General features: G+C 47.4%; 1 pseudogene; it reads right to left on the bottom strand.

The window, feature by feature from the left end:
* Positions 1 to 5,311: 5,311 nt before the first annotated feature.
* Positions 5,312 to 6,474, bottom strand: LOC147660953 (ras-related protein Rab-39B pseudogene; annotated as a pseudogene).
* Positions 6,475 to 8,574: the final 2,100 nt, after the last annotated feature.

The following is an 8,574-nucleotide window of genomic DNA, read 5'->3' as shown; positions in this document are numbered from 1 at the left end:
AAACGTTATAATATGCAACGACTTGTCCAAATATCAAAATGAAAACATGCAAAGTAAACCCCTTGTGACATTTGTGTTCATGAAATGACGGCATACAGCATGGATCCTTATAGAATGGTAGCCCTTAAGTACTGGTGGTCCCTGTTCTACTGTGACTTCAGAAGACAAACTCAGGGGGGCTTCCTTGAGCTTAGATTGGTAGAGGGCAGGCAATGCAGAGAGGGCTCTGCTCAGAGAGGAGTCTTTGAGAGGGAATAGATGGAGTCGAAGAACAAAGAAGGAGGAGGATACGTTGGCACACACAGAGGTCAGATAAGAGAGACTAAGAGAAGACAGCTTGGCGCTTAAACTGTATCCCCAGACCAGCGTGTCGAAGACACAGGGCTGGCTGAAGGTGAGAAAGGCGGGACCAGTGTGGGTGCTGGAGTGAGAGTGAAAGGTGTGAGCTGGGACCTTCTACCGTACAGCACCAGAAGCCTGCATTCACAGTCCCATCCGGTGAAACGTGTGTTCACAACCCGGAGGAATGCACCACTCTGCCACTGCCCAACAGTGAGGACAGAGCAGCTTTCCCCCGGCTATGTTTGAAGCAGCTTTTATTTGGATGCGTCAATTAAAATTAAGCAAGCATTTATAAATGCACAGTATAAAAAAAAGTACATTTTTAACCCTTTCCATGCTCATGACGGCTCCAGGCCGTCATGAGCCACGGGCGGCATGTGGTCATGATGACGTGGAGCCGTCATGCAACTGCTGCTCTGCCCACGCGGTACTAATTCCCAACCTGTGCGGACGAATTAGTGAGTGAGCGAGATCATGACGGCTCCACACCGTCATGAGCACACGCCGCCCGTGACTCATGATGGTATGGAGCCGTCATGAGTAAAGGGAGCGCCACGCCCACCCCCTAGCCCCGCCCGCACCGCGGCCGAATTTTCACTGCGGCAAAAAGGTTAACATGTACTGTTTACAAAGAGAGATGCTGTTATGAACATACATTTGTACTGTCTCTAAGGGAGATAACAATAAGACACAACTTCTGTGATATTGTTATAATAAACAATATGTATGGAGATAGAGGAATACTCAAAAGGATGGAAGAGGAACCTCATTTGAATTCTTTAATGTTTTGTTAAAATCCAAATGAAAAGAAGTATGAGTATATCTTGGTGATTTGGTGCAGCGTCATCGACAATCACACAAACTAGATCTAAACCTCGATTTGACCTATTTTCTTAATTGTTTCTATGACATAAGTTCTGATGGTGCTTTCAAGGATTAGATAAAAAGCCATAACACAGGGAATTAATTTACCATTGCCATATGTGCTTTTATAAGACTGGCAGCCAGGACAAATATAAAATGGCAGGCAATTATAAAAAATTCAAAATATGGGGACATTACAAGTAGGTTAAAGCACTGACAAAATGCCATTGTAAACTTTTATATTGTCAGTCAGTCAGTCAATAAAGCTTTTTTTCGGCAGATTTCAACCATAAAAGCAGTATACAAAACACAATATAAAATCTAAACATTTTTGACTGTTGATCCAAAGGATAGTATAATAATTTACATTCGATCAGATTAAAAGTATGAATAAAATCGAGCTACAAATATAGCATATTACAAGATATTAAAATTGAAGATAAAAGTAGGAAGGGAAGCATATGGCAAACACCAAATGACAAAAATACTTGATAGTAGAAGATGCTTATCGTTCCTAGGAGTTCATTTACTACAACCTAGCTTGGGAGACTTCCTATAGCCTTAATCCTAGCTCTACGAGTGCACCACATTGAAAACAAGAACCTTGAGGTAGCAAAGGCGATCAATGGGGTAGAGTCATATTTCAGGATTCTATATACTGCTAGGTAGTTCCTGAGACCCAAGTTATTACATAATTGCCGAATCCATCTTACTCTGGCTTTTTTATAAAGGGGGCAAAACAACACAACATGGAGGTCCGATTCTTCCTTTTCAGTGCAGCCTGGGCAGCCCAAAGGAGTGGTGAGAATACCTCTCCATTTGTTTGTCAGAGCCCTTAATTGCAGTGATCCATGCCTGAATTGCAGGTAAAGTTTCTTTGCCATGAGGGGCTGAATGTTGTGCAGAATTTGTTCAAATTTGTAAGTATGTTTGACCTACAAAAAACGTTTATATTAAAATGTTGGGCCCTCATCTGAAAAACAGGCCTACTTGCCAAATAAAAGTGACAACGAATTCCAGACATTGTCCCGAGAAGTCTATTATGTCTCGTATAATTAGGGGAGAAAGTGCCTATTTACACTTTCTGAGAAAATGTAGATTGTTTTTTTGTAAAGTGAACAGATGACTGGTTTAATCAAGCAAGCACATGAACTACTCAAGAAAGCGGGCAGAGAATTAAAGAAAACTGGAATGGCTAATCTGAAGAACATCAATAGATGGGAGCAAAGCACCTAAGGGAAAGGAAAAATGAAATCATTGATGTTAACCAATAATCATCCCACCAAAAGTAAAGCATATTGAAAGAAATTCGGCCCAGGGACCATGTCTGGCACCACATCATGTATCCAACTTATGTCGTGGACCACCTTTCTAGACACAAAAGAGTACATGGACACGGGTGCAAAAGCGTAAAAACCTTCAGACTGAAAGCACGCTTATCAATCTCCTCACCGTCATGTTTAACCACAGGGCACCTGCCTGGTATTCACAAAGTGATCCCTGTCCAATGCAGATGCCTTTGAAGAATGTAAAGTTACAATTCAGAATGTGCAAAGGGGTCGTGCGGTTTGCATTTGTCATTCTGAGCTGCAGTGAACCCATTGGGGGCCCTTGCGATCTTCAAGGAGGAGGAGTTGGGAAAGGGCTGCCCCCCCCTTTTTGAGACTCACAATGCATCACACACTTTGTGACTGTTCCTACAGTTGTGAAGCATCGAGTGGATATTCAATAAAGAGTACCGGAAATTCTTCTGGATTGTAAAAAAAGGCTGCCTTTCACAAGGCTGCTAATACTTATGGAAACGTACCACTGCACCACCAGGTGGTCAGTTCAAACATTGCGACTGAAATCAGTGTACTAGACAGAGGTAGCGGGCCATCATCCATACATAACTTTAAACTGGAGCGTCATTCACTCACACATCGGACGCACGGCTTGCTCATAGCTTCATTGCGAAGATACAGTTCATCAAGTTTTCATCAATTTTATTCCATTTAATCAATTTATTTCTTTACTTATGCCTTTTTTCATGTCACATGAGATACATTATCTAATCCAAGTTTCAGATGCTGCAGATATGCCTTCCAGGCCTTTTTCTGGACACGATTCTTACATGCGTCATCAACAGTTATGGGTCCAATTTACCCAATGCATTTCGCCCCCCTTCTCAATGTATTGCCTCATCCAGACATGCCATGACACTGAAAGAATTGTGCTCAAATATATTGGAAACCCGTGTCACGTGGGCCCAATGGAAGCGTGTAACTGGCAAGGCCACGTAGCCTGTGTAAATCACTGACAGAATGACTGGGTCCCAAAATAGAAGAACATAGTGAACGTCAGGATGGAAGGCACAGAGGAAAAAGGCAAGACTGCATGACCTCAGACAAACAAAACAAGCATTTACAATGCAATGGTTTCGCCTTTTGAAAAGTTTGAGCTATTGGCACTGTAAATGACAAAATTTGTATTTATGTGTTGGTCTTCACAACAGATAAATAAATGGCATTGTCATTTACAATGCCAATAGTTTAATCTCTGGCAAATGCCACACAAAGACACACATACAGACACATACAGACACACACAGACCCACACACACCAACAGAGCCCCCCCAACACACGCACAAGCAGGCAACAGGGGCACACAGAGGCACAAGCAGGCAACAGGGGCACACAGAGGCACAAGCAGGCAACAGGGGCACAAGCATGCAACAGGGGCACACAGAGGCACAAGCAGGGGCACAAGCAGGCAACAGGGGCACACAGAGGCACAAGCAGGCAACAGGGGCACACAGAGGCACAAGCAGACAACAGGGGCACACAGAGGCACAAGCAGACAACAGGGGCACACAGAGGCACAAGCAGGGGCACACAGAGGCACAAGCAGTCTATATTTAAGTACCGAGGTGAGCACTTGCTCGCGCAGCTCCAGGTGTGGCGGAGGGGCAGACGGAGGCGTGCTCTGCCTCCTCATAGCTGACAGACACCGTGTGTAGCCTCCATCAGCAGGCAGGTGATGTCTGCCGCAACCTCGGGTCTGCCGGATCATATCCCAGCAGGACTGACTCCCGGCCCCGCGGAGCGACAGCGGACTGCGCCTCTAATGGGGTCTAACCGAGAAGTGACATGTCAGCAGGGCAAGAAGGAGGGAGGCTCGGGAGGGGTAAGTGCCGCACCCGGAATTAGAGCGAGCAGACCCTTGCCGGCCAAGGACTCCCGCGCACCAGCCTCTCTCTCTCACCTTGTGATCTGTGGCATGTATCCTCGGGTGGAGAGACCGAGTTTGGAACGTCCCGCGGGGAGGCAAAGCCGATATACCAATAAGGCCAAGTATACAAAAGAGAGCGATTAAGAATCCGGGAAGATCGGAAAGATAGTGGATCCGCCACACCATACAAAATTAGATCATTAAAATATACAAACTCCTGTGGTACATCTGTTTCACATTTTAGGACGGAGGAGAAAGAGCAACATAAAAACACATAAAAACAGTAATTAAATATAAAAGTTTTGGCAAATAGGATTTCTCCAAGGGCTGAAAGTTAGTTCACACAACAAAAGAAAAATCACAGTAAATGGATTTGAGCGTCCTCCGAGATCTGTAAAGTCGGGTACAAGTCCCAGGGAAGGCTAAAGAAGGCTTGGAGTTCACAAATGTAAAGTCTAATGGAACAGAGTTACAAATAATTTGAACAAACCCTTGGGTTGCACTAGTTTGAAGCTTTACTTTAAACCAATGCTACACAGACAATTGGCCTTTGGTGCATGCGCATCAACCCACACACACACATACATATGTTGTACCCTCTTACTTTTTCTCAAAACAATGCAACATTTTTATTCACACACCCACGATAGGCAGTACAGGCTTTAAATGAAAGCTCACCTGCCAAATCACAGCACAAGCCATCCCTCAGGGCCTGCACCAAATATCTTGCTATTGCAACCCAGTCGAGTCCCAGACAGACAACCTCTTGAGCAAGTCACCCCAGCACTGAGCACTCTGCCAAGAACCCCATTCTATGCCAGTGGGGAGGCATCATTAGCACCCACCAGTGTCCTGTTCCCAAGAGCACTAGATATGACACTACTGGGACATTCACTCAGACCATCACACTAGCAGTGTCTTCAGCTAAACACCCCACTGGGGCCTCACTCCCACCATCCTTCCTGGTTCTCATCCTAGCAGCACAAAGAGGAAACCCCTTTAATTGAGATGGCCCAGCAGGCGGCACTTCGGTGGAAGGTTCTCCCTCCCACTTATACTAAAGTACATGGATTGTGGATACATAAAATTATAAAATAAATATTAAGAACAGTTTATAAAAAATGCTGTAGTGTAAACATCATCCCGACTGCACAGGCTTACCCCTCTTATTTATACAGCTGGAGGTGGTCCTCGCCACCTTGATTACAGTTATTGCTATCAATGTTCATTGCCAACTCTTCAACTTTCCCTCTTGGCACTACACTTCTTCACCAAGCGTCCGGTGCTAGCAACATGTGATGAACTGCACTTCTTTCCTAATAGCCTTCAATAGAAGTGTCCCAGCATTGTCCCACTCAGCACTGGCACTGGCTTGCAGTCTTTTCTTTCTTGGGAGTGAAGTTATGAACCCTAAAAACCACCTTCACTCCATCCCAGCCTTCAGAAGGGACAACCATACCTCGGTCTACAGCCCCATGGGTGACCGCATCATAGATTTTGGTTGCAAGGGTGTGGAATAGGTGGTCTACGTTTAAGTTGCTCTTGGCTGATGTTTCGATGTAGGTCATGCCCAGATGAGCAGCCCAGGCTGCAGCCTCCTCACTAGGCACAAGATAGCCAGAATCCCGGTCGCTTTTCTGTCCCACCAGCACAAAGACAGCCCGTTCGGAAAGCACATTCATGGCCTCCATATACCAGTCGTCCAAGGAAAGGAAGGTGGACCGATTACTCCGATCAAAGACCAGGAGAGCACCAACAGCATTACGATAGAAAGACCGTGTAATGCATCTGAAGCGCTCCTGCCCCGCAGTGTCCCACATCTGCAGCTTGACCCGCACACCGGGCGCCAGCGTCAGCATCTTCACGTGGAACTCCACGCCCAGGGTGCACACCGCCTGCTCCAGGAAGGACTTCTCGGTGTAGCGCTGCACCAGCGACGTCTTCCCCGCCGTGGCGTCCCCCAGCAGAATGACTCTGAACTGGTAGTGCCAGTCGGCACGGACGGGGGCAGGGGAGGTGCGGTGGTGGCGGTCCATGCCTGCAGAGCCAAGCGGTGTTTGTAGCCTGGGGGGGCCTGGAGCGGCCCGGGAGAGGTCCAGACAGAGCCGCTGTGTCCCGCCCGCCTCCATGGAGCTGTGTCCAGGCTCAGCCTCCAGGAAAGAAGCGGGAGGGGGCGGGAAAGGGGGAGGAGAGAGCTGACGACGGCCGGCCGGGGCAGAAGGCGGGCATCAGAGAGAAGCGGGAGGGGGCGGGAAAGGGGGAGGAGAGAGCTGACGACGGCCGGCCGGAGCAGAAGACGGGCACCAGGAACAAGCGCGGGAGAGAACGAGGGGGGCGGGAGAGTACACGAACGGCGGGAGGGGGGCGGGAGAGGACGAGGGAGGCGGGAGAGTACACGAACGGCGGGAGGGGGGCGGGAGAGGACGAGGGAGGCGGGAGAGGGGCAGCTAGGAACAAATAAGGAGACCCGAGCAGCAAGGGAGGTGCCGGCAATGCCGGAACAGACTCGGGGGCGTTCCCGGCGTCGCGTGACGTCGGCAAAAGCCAAAGAATCTCGGGAACGCCCCCGTGTCTGGTCCGGCATTGATGGACAGGCCCCTCGTCCAATGGCTAGGCTCCATTTATGGAGCTAGCCAATGGGACGGGGGGCGTGTTCCAGAGTGCCTTACTGTACTCAATAGATTTCTCTGGAGGAGGAGCCTAACGGCTCCGCCCCCCAGCGAAACCTAAAAAGGGTTTAACATCCACACCGTGGATTCGAGGACCACGGTAGTTCCACTTGCACTCCACTGCTATGATTGCCGTGTGGGTATCCATAAATGTAGAACACACAAGAGTAGGGATAGGGCCTTGAGGGAAAGTTTAAAGACTTATGGACTCAATCCCCCTTTCTCATTAATCACTATACCAAAATGGAGTCCTAAAAGTCTATTTATAAAGGAATGTCCAAGCTGAATGAACAGACCAGGTCGCAAGAGCTCAAAACTGTAGCTCTGGCGATTCACTCAGAAATGAAAGACAGTGAGAAAGAGTGAGAAAAACACTCATAGTAAGAGATGCAGGAGGAACGACCAGAAAATAACTCTGTAACTGGTTAGTGGTGTCCCATCATTACACATATCGTGTCCAGTGTCATCACCTGGGCCACTAACATACTATACTTTGCCTGCCCTTTAACCATGAGGACAAATGGCAAGTTGTATAGTTGTACCCTCTTTATAGAGTTACTTGTCTAAGGAATAGCAAGAGACGGTAAAAATAGTGCAGTACAAAGAGAAACAAGCATTTGCAATGCAACGGTTTCGCCTTTGTAAAAGTTAAAGCTATTGGCATTGTAAATGACAAACTTTTTATTTATGTGTTGGTTTTGAAAACAGATAAATAAATGGCATTGTTATTTACAATGCCAATAGCTTAATCTCCCGCAAATGCGAGACCTATTGCATTTGCACACACACACACAGAGCCACACACACAGAGCCACACACACACATAGAGCCACACACACACACACATACACACACAGCCACACACAGAGCCACACACATACACACACAGCCATACACAGAGCCACACACACACATAGCCACACAGCTCTCTGTAGGCACAGCTATGTCACACTAAGCAAATGAAAAACTTGGCAGCTATTTGTGGTTGTTTTACACCTCTATACGTTCAAGACAATGGACTGCGGAGGTCACCTGAATCAAAACCAAGAGAAATCGCAATGAACGGAGATCCTGAGGTGATCTCTCCAACATCGCAGTGCAAGGGCGCACGGCAGAAGTGAACTTCACACAGTCAGGGCAGAGGTGCACTTCAGACAGGTAAGGCAGGGGTACATTTCACAGACAAATGTTTAAAAAAATTCACATAGGCAGGGCTGAGGTACATTTAACAGAGAGGACATAGATGCACTTCACACAGGCAGCACTGAGGCACATTTCATACAGATAGTGCTGAGGTACACAGACAGGGCAGGGGTGCTCTTCACAGACAGGATAAAGGTGCACTTCACACAGATACATTCCATATAGACAGGGCAGAGGGACACTTCACACATGCAGGGATGAGGTAAACTTTACACAGACAGGGCAGAGATGCACGTCAAACAGGGAAAAGGTGAACTTCACACATGCAGGGATGATGTGCAGATC

The sequence above is a fragment of the Lissotriton vulgaris genome, unplaced genomic scaffold, assembly GCF_964263255.1.
Source record: "Lissotriton vulgaris unplaced genomic scaffold, aLisVul1.2 SCAFFOLD_1007, whole genome shotgun sequence".
NCBI lineage: Eukaryota > Metazoa > Chordata > Amphibia > Caudata > Salamandridae > Lissotriton > Lissotriton vulgaris.
The sequence above is the reverse complement of the archived record's forward strand: the minus strand, read 5'-3'. Positions and strand labels throughout refer to the sequence as shown.